This window comes from Arachis duranensis, chromosome 7 (assembly GCF_000817695.3).
Source record: "Arachis duranensis cultivar V14167 chromosome 7, aradu.V14167.gnm2.J7QH, whole genome shotgun sequence".
Taxonomy (NCBI): Eukaryota; Viridiplantae; Streptophyta; class Magnoliopsida; order Fabales; family Fabaceae; genus Arachis; species Arachis duranensis.
Genome location: NC_029778.3, coordinates 74277088 through 74288700, shown reverse-complemented (window position 1 = coordinate 74288700; position 11613 = coordinate 74277088). Strand labels below are relative to the sequence as shown.

The 11613-nt window shown below is 38.9% G+C and overlaps 1 non-coding gene across 1 annotated transcript; it reads right to left on the bottom strand.

Moving 5' to 3' along the window:
* Positions 1-9182: 9182 nt before the first annotated feature.
* LOC127740965 (small nucleolar RNA R71) lies at positions 9183-9286 on the bottom strand. The gene has a single exon (XR_008001820.1). It is a non-coding gene; the product is annotated as a small nucleolar RNA R71 (small nucleolar RNA).
* Between the last annotated feature and the right edge of the window lie 2327 nt (positions 9287-11613).

Sequence of the window (11613 nt, the reverse complement as noted above, 5' to 3'; positions counted from 1 at the left end):
GCGGCATTCATGAGAATCCGGAAGGTCTAAACCTTGTCTGTGGTATTCCGAGTAGGATTCTGGGATTGAATGACTGTGACGAGCTTCAAACACGCGATTGTTGGGCGTGATGACAAACGGAAAAGAATCAATGGATTCTATTTCGACATGATCGAGAACCAACAGATGATTAGCCGTGCCGTGACAGAGCATTTGGACCTTTTTCACTGAGATGATGGGATGTAGCCATTGACAACGGTGATGTCCTACATACAGCTTGCCATGGAAAGGAGTAAGAAGGATTGAAGGAAGGTAGTAGGAAAGCAGAGATCCAACAGGGACAAAGCATCTCCATACACTTATCTGAAATTCTCACCAATGATCTACATAAGTATTTCTATCTTTATTTTCTATTTATTTATTATTATTGTTCAGAAACTCCATAACCATTTATTATCCGCCTGACTGAGATTTACAAGGTGACCATAGCTTGCTTCATACCAACAATCTCTGTGAGATTGACCCTTACTCACGTAAGGTTTATTACTTGGACGACCCAGTACACTTGCTGGTTAGTGATGTGAAATTGTGAAGAAAGTGCTGAGTTAGTAGATGCGCATACCAAGTTAAATTCCATTGTTAGAGATTACAATTTCGTGCACCAAGTTTTTGGCGCCGTTGCCGGGGATTGTTGAGTTTGGACAACTGACGGTTCATCTTGTTGCTCAGATTAGGTAACTTTCTTTTCAAAAAGTTTTCAAAAAGTTTTCAAAATTTTTTTTCTTTATTTTCATTTTTCAAAAAAATAAAAGAAAAAAATCATAAAATCATAAAAACCAAAATTATTTTGTGATTCTTGTTTGAGACTTGAGACAATTTTTAAGTTTGGGGTCAATTGCATGTTTTAAAAAGCTTTGCATTTTTTGAAAATTCATGCATGTGTTCTTCATGATCTTCAAGTTGTTCTTGACAAGTCTTCTTGTTTGATCTTTAAATTTTCTTGTTTTGTGTTTGTTGTTATTTTTCATGTGCATTTTTGCATTCTTAGTGTCTAAACATGAAAGATTTCTAAGTTTGGTGTCTTGCATATTTTTCTTTTCTTGAAAATTTTTCAAAAATAAGTTCTTGATGTTCATCATGATCTTCAAAGTGTTCTTGGTGTTCATCTTGACATTCATAGTGTTCTTGCATGCATTCCTTATTTTGATCCAAAAAGAAAAGAGAAAAACACAAAAATGACGTTTTTTTCTCTCTCCTCATAAAAATTCAAAAAAATAAAAAATATCTTTTTCTTATCTCTCTCATAAATTTCAAAAATTTGAGTTGACTTAGTCAAAAATTTTTTAAAACTTAGCTATTTCTTATAAGTCAAGTCAAATTTTTAATTTCAAAAATCCTATCTTTTTAAAACTTTTTCAAAAATTAAATCTTTTTCATTTTTCTTATTATTTTTCGAAAAATCTTTAAATTGATTTTCAAAAATCTTTTTCTTATCTTTATTTCAAAATTGAAACTTTACTAACAATTAATGTGATTGATTAAAAAATTTGAAGTTTGTTACTTTCTTGTTAAGAAAGGTTCAATCTTTAAATTCTAGAATCATATCCTTTAGTTTCTTGTTAGTCAAGTAATCAATTTTACTTTTAAAAATTAAATCTTTTTCAAAATATCTTTTTCTTAAAAATCATATCTTTTAAAATTATATCTTTTTCAAAAATTTGATTTCAAAATATCTCTTCTAACTTCTTATCTTTTTAAAACTAATTTTCAAATTTTTTTCAACTAATTAATTAACCTTTTGTTTGTTTGACTATCTCTTATCTTTTTCAAAATCACCTAACTAATTTTCCCTCTCTAATTTTCAAAAACTTCTCACCCATTTTTCAAAATTCTTTTTAATTAACTAATTGTTTTAAATTTTAATTTTAATTTTATTTCTTCTCTTAATTTTCGAAAATCACTAATCCTTTTTCAAAATTTATTTTCAAAAATCCTCTCTCCCACCTTCTTCTATTTATTTATTTATCTACTAACACTTCTCCTCCACTCAAGAATTCGAACCTATCCTCACTCTTGTGTTTGGATTCTTACCTTTTCCTTTTTCTATTCCTTTCTTCTTCTACTAACATAAAGGAATCTCTCTACTGTGGAAAGAGGATCCCTATTATTATTTTCTGTTCCCCTCTTTTTCATATGAACAGGAGCAAGGACAAGAACATTCTTGTTGAAGCAGATCCTGAACCTGAAAGGACTCTGAAGAGGAAACTAAGAAAAGCTAAATTACAACAATCCAGAGACAACCTTACAGAAATTTTCGAAAAAGAAGAGGAGATGGCAGCCGAAAATAATAATGCAAGGAGGATGCTTGGTGATTATACTACCCCTACTTCCAAATTTGATGGAAACCTTCAAACAAAAAGATGGTGAATCCCTCTATGAAGCTTGGGAAAGATACAAGCAGATGACCAAAAAGTGTCCTTCTGACATGTTTTCAGAGTGGACCATGTTAGATATATTCTATTATGGTTTGTCTGAGTTTTCTAAGATGTCACTGGACCATTCTGTAGGTGAACCCATTCACCTAAAGAAAACGCCTGCAGAAGCTCAGGAACTTATTGAAATGGTTGCAAATAACCAATTCATGTACAATTCTGAGAGGAATTCCGTGAATAATGGGATGCCTTAGAGGAAGGAAGTTCTTGAAATTGATGCTCTGAATGCCATATTGGCTCAGAACAAAATGTTGACTCGGCAAGTCAACATGATTTCTCAAAGTCTGAATGGATGGCAAAATGTATCCAACAACACTAAAGAGGCATCTTTTGAAGAAGAAGCTTATGATCCTGAAAACCCTGCAATGGCAGAGGTGAATTACATGGGTGAATCCTTTGGCAACACCTATAACCCCTCATGGAGAAATCATCCGAATTTCTCATGGAAGGATCAACAAAAGCCTCAACAAGGCTTTACTAATGGTGGAAGAAACAAGTTTAGCAATAGCAAGCCTTTTCCATCATCTTCTCAGCAACTGACAGAGAATTCTGAGCAGAGTACCTCTAGCTTAGCAAACATAGTCTCTGATCTATCTAAGGCCACTTTAAGTTTCATGAGTGAAACAAGGTCCTCCATCAGAAATTTGGAGGCACAAATAGGCCAGCTGAGTAAGAAAGTCACTGAAACTCCTCCTAGTACTCTCCCAAGCAATACTGAAGAGAATCCAAAAAGAGAATGCAAGGCCATTGACATAATCAACATGGCCGAACCTAGAGAGGAAGGAGAGGACGTGAATCCCAATGAGGAAGACCTCATGGGACATCTCTCAAGCAAGAAGGAGTTCCCTATTGAGGACCCAAAGGAATCTGAAGATCATAGAGAGACCATAGAGATCCCATTAAACCTCCTTCTACCATTCATGAGCTCTGAAGACTATTCTTCCTCTGAAGAGGATGAAGATGTGACTGGAGAGCAAGTTGCTCAATATCTAGGAGCCATCATGAAGCTGAATGCCAAGTTATTTGGTAATGAGACTTGGGAAGGTGAACCTTCCTTGCTCATTAGTGAACTAGATACATGGGTTCAGCAAACTTTACCTCAAGAGAAACAAGATCCTGGTAAATTCTTAATACCCTGTACCATGGGCACCATGACTTTTGAAAAGGCTCTGTGTGACCTGGGGTCAGGTATAAATCTTATGCCACTCTCTGTAATAGAGAAACTGGGGATCATTGAGTATAGCCTGCCACATTCTCATTAGAGATGGCAGACAGATCATAAAGACAAGCTTATGGATTAGTAGAGGACGTGTTAGTAAAGGTTAAAGGCCTTTACGTCCCTACTGATTTCATAATCTTAAGAGACTAAGAAGAATGAGGATGAATGCATCATCCTTGGAAGACCCTTCCTAGCCACAGCAAGAGCTATAATTGATGTTGACAGAGGAGAGCTAGTCCTTCAATTGAATGGGGACTACCTTGTGTTTAAAGCTCAAGGATCTTCCTCTGCAACCATGGAGAGGAAGCATGAAAGGCTTCTCTCAGTACAGAGTCAAACAAAGCCCCCACAATCAAACTCTAAGTTTGGTGTTGAACTTCCACACTCAAACTCTAAGTTTGGTGTTGGGAGTCCACAACATTGACCTGATCACCTGTGTGGGTTCATGAGAGCCCACTGTCAAGCTATTGACATTAAAGAAGCGCTTATTGGGAGGCAACCAAATTTTTATTTATCTAATTCTATTTTTATTATTCTTTTATATTTTATTAGGTTCATGATCATGTGGAGTCACAAAACAAATACTAAAATTAAAAATAGAATCAAAAATAGCAGACGAAAAAGCACACCCTGGAGGAAGGGCTTACTGGCATTTAAACACCAGTAAGGAGCATTTGGCTGGCGTTCAACGCCAGAACAGAGCATGGATCTGGCGTTGAACGCCAGAAACATGCAGCAATCTGGCATTTAAACGCCAGGATTGTACACTGAGGAAAGCTGGTGTTTAACGCCAGAACCATGTTGCAGACTGGCATTGAACGCCCAAAACAAGCATAGAACTGGCATTTAACGCCAGAAACAAGCATCAATCTGGCATTAAACGCCAGGATTGCATGCAGAGGGCATTTTACACGCCTCATTGGTGCAGGGATATAAATCTTTGACACCTCAGGATCTGTGGACCCACAGGATCATCTTAGGATCTATGGACCCCACAGGATCCCCACCTACCTCAACTCACTTTCTCTCCTCTTCACACAATCCAATAACACTCTTCCCCAAAAACCCTTCACCAATCACCTCTATCTCTCTTCCCCATCACCTCTTCACCACTCACATCCATCACCCTTCCCCATAAACCCCACCTACCTTCAAATTCAAAATTTCTTTCCTACCCAAACCCACCCAATATGGCCGAACCTTAACCCCTCTCCCTTCACTATATAAACCCCTCTATCCTTCTTCATTTTCACACAATACAACCTTCTCTTCTTCACCATGGCCGAAACCACACACCTCCACCTTTCCTCCATATTTTCTTCTTCTTCTTCTTCTCTTCTTTCTTCTTTTGCTCGAGCATGAGCAAAAAAATTCTAAGTTTGGTGTGGTAAAAGCATAGCTTTTTTTGTTTTTCCATAACCACTTATGGCACCTAAGGCCGGAGAAACCTCTAGAAAAGGGAAAGGAAAGACAAAAGCTTCCACCTCCGAGTCATGGGAGATGGAGAGATTCATCTCAAAAGCCTATCAAGACCACTTCTATGAAGTTGTGGCCAAGAAGAAGGTGATCCCTGAGGTCCCTTTCAAGCTCAAGAAAAGTGAGTATCCGGAGATCCGACATGAGATCCAAAGAAGAAGTTGGGAAGTTCTGACCAACCCCATTCAACAAGTCAGAATCTTAATGGTTCAAGAGTTCTATGCCAATGCATGGATCACTAGGAACCATGATCAAAGTATGAACGCGAATCCAAAGAACTATCTTACAATGGTTCGGGGGAAATACTTAGATTTCAGTCCGGAAAATATGAGGTTGGCATTCAACTTGCCTATGATGCAAGAAAACTCACGCCCCTACACTAGAAGGGTCAACTTTGATCAAAGGTTGGATCAAGTCCTTATGGACATATGTGTGGAAGGAGCTCAATGGAAAAGAGACTCAAGAGGCAAGCCGGTTCAATTGAGAAGACTGGACCTTAAGCCTGTGGCTAGAGGATGGTTGGAGTTCATCCAACACTCCATCATCCCCACTAGCAACCAATCTGAAGTTACTGTGGATCGGGCCATCATGATCCATAGCATCATGATTGGAGAGGAAGTAGAAGTTCATGAAGTCATCTCTCTTGAATTCTACAAAATAGCTGAAAAGTCCTCCACCATGGCAAGGCTAGCTTTTTCTCATCTTATTTGTCATATATGTTACTCAGCTGGAGTTATCATAGAAGGAGACATCCTCATTGAAGAGGACAAGCCCATCACTAAGAAAAGGATGGAGCAAACAAGAGAGGCTATCCATGGATCTCAAGAGATGCATGAGGAAGCTCATCATCAAGAAATCCCTGAGATGCCTCAAGGGATGCATTTTCCTCCAAATAACTATTAGAAACTACATGATCATTAGTGTCTAGTGTCTATGTCTTAAAGCTATGAATAATTCCATGAATCCTTCACCTTTCTTAAATGAAAAATGTTTTTAATACAAAAGAACAAGAAGTACATGAGTTTCGAATTCATCCTTGAAATTAGTTTAATTATGTTGATGTGGTGACAATACTTTTTGTTTTCTGAATGAATGTTTGAACAGTATATATTTTTGATATTGAATTTTATGAATGTTAAAATTGTTGGCTCTTGAAAGAATGATGAACAAGAGAAATGTTATTGATGATCTGAAAAATCATAAAATTTATTCTTTAAGCAAGAAAAAGCAATGAATAAAAAGCTTACAAAAAAAGTGGCAAAAAAAATGAAAGAAAAAGAAATAGCAAGCAGAAAAAGCTAATAGCCCTTAAAACCAAAAGGCAATGGTAAAAAGGATCCAAGGCTTTGAGCATCAATGGATAGGAGGGCCCAGGGAAATAAAATCCAGGCCTAAGCGGCTAAATCAAGCTGTCCCTAACCATGTGCTTGTGGCATGCAGGTCCAAGTGAAAAGCTTGAGACTGAGTGGTTAAAGTCGTGATCCAAAGCAAGAAGAGTGTGCTTAAGAGCTCTGGACACCTCTAACTGGGGACTTTAGCAAAGCTGAATCACAATCTGAAAAGGTTCACCCAGTCATGTGTCTGTGGCATTTATGTATCCGGTGGTAATACTAGAAAACAAAGTGCTTAGGGCCACGACCAAGACTCATAAAAGTAGCTGTGTTCAAGAATCAACAAACTTAACTAGGAGAATTAATAACACTATCTGAACTCTGAGTTCCTATAGATGCCAATCATTCTAAACTTCAGAGGAAAAAGTGAGATGCCAAAACTGTTCAGAAGCGAAAAGCTACAAGTCCTGCTCATCTAATTAGAACTAATATTCATTGATATTTTGGAATTTATAGTATATTCTCTTCTTTTTAATCCTATTTGATTTTCAGTTGCTTGGGGACAAGCAACAATTTAAGTTTGGTATTGTGATGAGCGGATAATTTATACACTTTTTGGCATTGTTTTTAGGTAGTTTTTAGTAGGATCTAGCTACTTTTAGGGATGTTTTCATTAGTTTTATGTAAAATTCACATTTCTAGACTTTACTATGAGTTTGTGTGTTTTTCTGTGATTTCAGGTATTTTCTGGCTGAAATTGAGGGACCTGAGCAAAACTCTGATAAGAAGGCTGACAAAGGACTGCTGATGTTGTTGGATTCTGACCTTCCTACACTCGAAATGGATTTTTTTCTAGAGCTACAGAACTCCAAATGGCGCGCTCTCAACAGCGTTGGAAAGTAGACATCCATAGCTTTCCAGCAATATATAATAGTTCATAATTTATTTGAGATTAGACGACGCAAACTGGCGCTCAACGCCAGTTCCATGCTGCATTCTGGAGTCAAACACCAGAAACACGTCACGAACCAGAGTTGAACGCCAAAAACACGTTACAACTTGGCGTTCAACTCCAAGAGAAGCCTCTGCACGTGTAAAGTTCAAGCTCAGCCCAAGCACACACCAAGTGGGCCCCGGAAGTGGATTTCTGCATCAATTACTTATTTCTGTAAACCCTAGTAGCTAGTATAGTCTAAATAGGACATTTTACTATTGTATTAGACATCTTTGGTCTCAATTTTAATCTATTATTCATCTGAGGAGACTATTGATCACGTTTTGGGGGCTGGCCATTCGGCCATGCCTGGACCATCACTTATCTATTTTCAACGGTGGAGTTTCTACACACCATAGATTAAGGGTGTGGAGCTCTGCTGTACCTCAAGTTTTAATGCAATTACTACTATTTTCTATTCAATTCAGTTTATTCCTATTCTAAGATATTCGTTGCACTTCAACATGATGAATGTGATGATCCGTGACACTCATCATCATTCTCACCTATGAACGCGTGATTGACAAACACTTCCGTTCTACCTTAGGCCGGGCGCATATCTCTTGGATTCCTTAATCAGAATCTTCGTGGTATAAGCTAGAATTGATGGCGGTATTCATGAGAATCGGAAGGTCTAAACCTTGTCTGTGGTATTCCGAGTAGGATTCTGGGATTGAATGACTGTGACGAGCTTCAAACTCGCGATTGTTGGGCGTGATGACAAACGCAAAAGAATCAATGGATTCTATTCCGACATGATCGAAAACTGACAGATGATTAGCCGTGCCGTGACAGAGCATTTGGACCTTTTTCACTGAGAGGATGGGATGTAGCCATTGACAACGGTGATGCTCTACATACAGCTTGCCATGGAAAGGAGTAAGAAGGATTGAAGGAAGGTAGTAGGAAAGCAGAGATCCAACAGGGACAAAGCATCTCCATACACTTATCTAAAATTCTCACCAATGATCTACATAAGTATTTCTATCTTTATTTTCTGTTTATTTATTATTATTATTCGGAAACTCCATAACCATTTATTATCCGCCTGACTGAGATTTACAAGGTGACCATAGCTTGCTTCATACCAGCAATCTCTGTGGGATCGACCCTTACTCACGTAAGGTTTATTACTTGGACGACCCAGTACACTTGCTGGTTAGTGATGCGAAGTTGTGAAGAAAGTGCTGAGTTAGTAGATGCGCATACCAAGTTGAATGCCATTGTTAGAGATCATAATTTTGTGCACCAAGGACCTGATAGAAATTTTTGAAAAAGAATAAGACATGGCAGCCAAAAATAACAACAATGCCAACAATGCAAGGAAGGTGCTTGGTGACTTTACTGCACCAACTCCCTACTTCTATGGGAGAAGCATCTCTATTCCTGCCATTGGAGCAAACAAATTTGAGCTTAAGCCTCAATTAGTTTCTCTGATGCAATAGAATTGCAAGTCTCATGGACTTCCATTAGAAGATCCTCATCAATTCTTGGCTGAATTTTTACAAATCTGGGACACTGTCAGGACCAATGGAGTTGATTTCGAGGTCTACAGACTTATGCTTTTCTCTTTTGCTATAAGAGACAAAGCTAGCATATGGTTGAACTCACAACCTAGAGACAGCCTGAACTCTTGGAAAAAGCTGGTCAATTCCTTCTTAGCTAAATTCTTTCTACCTCAAAAGATGAGTAAGCTTAGAGTGGAAGTTCAAATCTTTAAGCAGAAGGAAGGTGAATCCCTTTATGAAGCTTGGGAAAGATACAAGCAATTGGTCAGAAGGTGTCCTTCTGACATGCTCTCAGAATGGAGCATCATAGGTATCTTCTATGATGGTCTGTCTGAATTATCCAAGATGTCATTGGACCATTTTGCAGGTGGATCTATTCATCTAAAGAAAACACCTGCAGAAGCCCAGGAACTCATTGAAATGGTTGCAAATAACCAGTTCATGTACACTTCTGAAAGAAATCCTATGAACAATGGGACAACACAGAAGAAAGGAGTTTTTGAGATTGATACTCTGAATGCCATATTGGCTTAGAACAAGATATTGACTCAGCAAGTCAATATGATTTTTTAGAATCTGACTAGATTGCAAGCTGCATCCGCCAGTACTAAAGAAGCATCTTCTGAAGAAGAAGCTTATGATCCTGAGAACCCTGCAATGGAAGAGGTGAATTACATGGGAGAATCCTATGGAAACACCTATAATCTTTCATGGAGAAATCATCCAAATCTCTCATGGAAGGACCAACAGAAGCCTCAACAAGGCTTCAACAACAATAATGGTGGAAGAAATAGGTTTAGCAATAGCAAGCCTTTTTCATCATCTTCTCAGCAACAGACAGAGAACTCTGAGCAGAGTCATTCTTGCTTAGCAACCATAGTCTCTGATCTATCTAAGACCACACTAAGTTTCATGAATAAAACAAGATCCTCCATTAGACATTTGAAGGCACAAGTGGGTCAGCTGAGTAAAAAGGTTACTGAAACTCCTCCTAGCACTTTCCCAAGCAATACAGAAGAAAATCTCAAGAGAGAGTGCAAGGCCATAACCATGACCAACATGGCCGAACCTAGAGAGAGTGAGGAGGACGTGATTCCCAGTGAGAAAACCCTCATGGAATGTCCTCTGAATGAAAAGGAGTTCCCCTTTGAGGAACCATGGGAATCTGAGGCTCATACAGAGACCTTAGAAATTCCATTGAACCTACTTCTACCATTCATGAGCTCTGATGAGTACTCTTCCTCTAAAGAGGATGAAGATATTACTGAAGAGCAAGTTGCTAAGTACCTTGGAGCAATCATGAAGCTGAATGCCAAGTTATTTGGTAATGAGACTCGGGAGGATGAACCCCCTTGTTCACCAATGAACTGAATGACTTGATTAGGCAGACATTACCACAGAAGAAATCGGATCCCGAAAAATTCTTGATACCCTGTACCATAGGCACCATGACCTTTAAGAAGGCTCTGTGTGACCTGGGGTCAGGCATAAACCTCATGCCACTCTCTGTAATGGAGAAACTGGGAATTCTTGAGGTACAAGCTGCAAGAATCTCACTAGAGATGGCAGACAAATCCATGAAACAGGCTTATGGACTTGTAGAGGGTGTTTTAGTGAAGGTTGAGGGCTTTACATCCCTGCTGACTTCATAATCCTAGATACTGGGAAGAATAAGGATGAATCCATCATCCTTGGTAGACCCTTCCTAGCCACAGTAAAAGCTGTGATTGATGTTGACAGAGGAGAGTTGGTCTTTCAAGTGAATGAGGACTACCTTGTGTTTAAGGCTCAATGATCTCCTTTTGTACACATGGAGAAGAAGCATGAACAGCTTCTCTCAATACAGAGTCAAACAGAGCCCCCACATTCAAACTCTAAGTTTGGTGTTAAGAGGTCATCATCATGCTCTGAGTATCTGTGAGGCTCCATGAGAGCCCACTGTTAAGCTATTGACATTAAAGAAGCGTTTGTTAGGAGGCAACCCAATTTTTACTTATCTATGTTAAATTTCCATTTTCCATTGTTATTTTATGTTTTCTTTAGGTTGATGATCATGTGGAGTCACAAAAACAACTGCAAAATTCAAAGAAAATTCAAAAACAGCATTAAAAATAGCACACCCTGGAGGATGAACTTACTGGCGTTTAAACGCCAGTAAGGGTAGCAGAATGGGCGTTAAACGCCCAGTCTGGCACCATTCTGAGTGTTTAATGCCAGAAAAGGGCACCAGACTGGCGTTTAACGCCAGAAAAGGGCACTAGGTTGGTGTTAAACGCCAGAAAGGGAAGAAAAGTTGGCATTAAACGCCAGAAATGGGCAGCAACCTGGTGTTTAACGCCAGGATTAGCACCCAGAGGGCGTTTACACGCCAGAATGGTGCAGGGATGAGAAATTCTTGACACCTCAGGATTTGTGGACCCCACAGGATCCGCACCTACCTCAACTCAATCTCTCTCTTCTTCACACATTCCAATCACCTCCATTTCTCTTCCCCATCACCTCTCTACCAATCACCTCCACCCACTCTTCCACTCTTATATAAACCCCTCATCACCCCTTTATTTTCACACCTCATATATACTTTGCACCTCCTTGGCCGAACCTTTCTTCACCC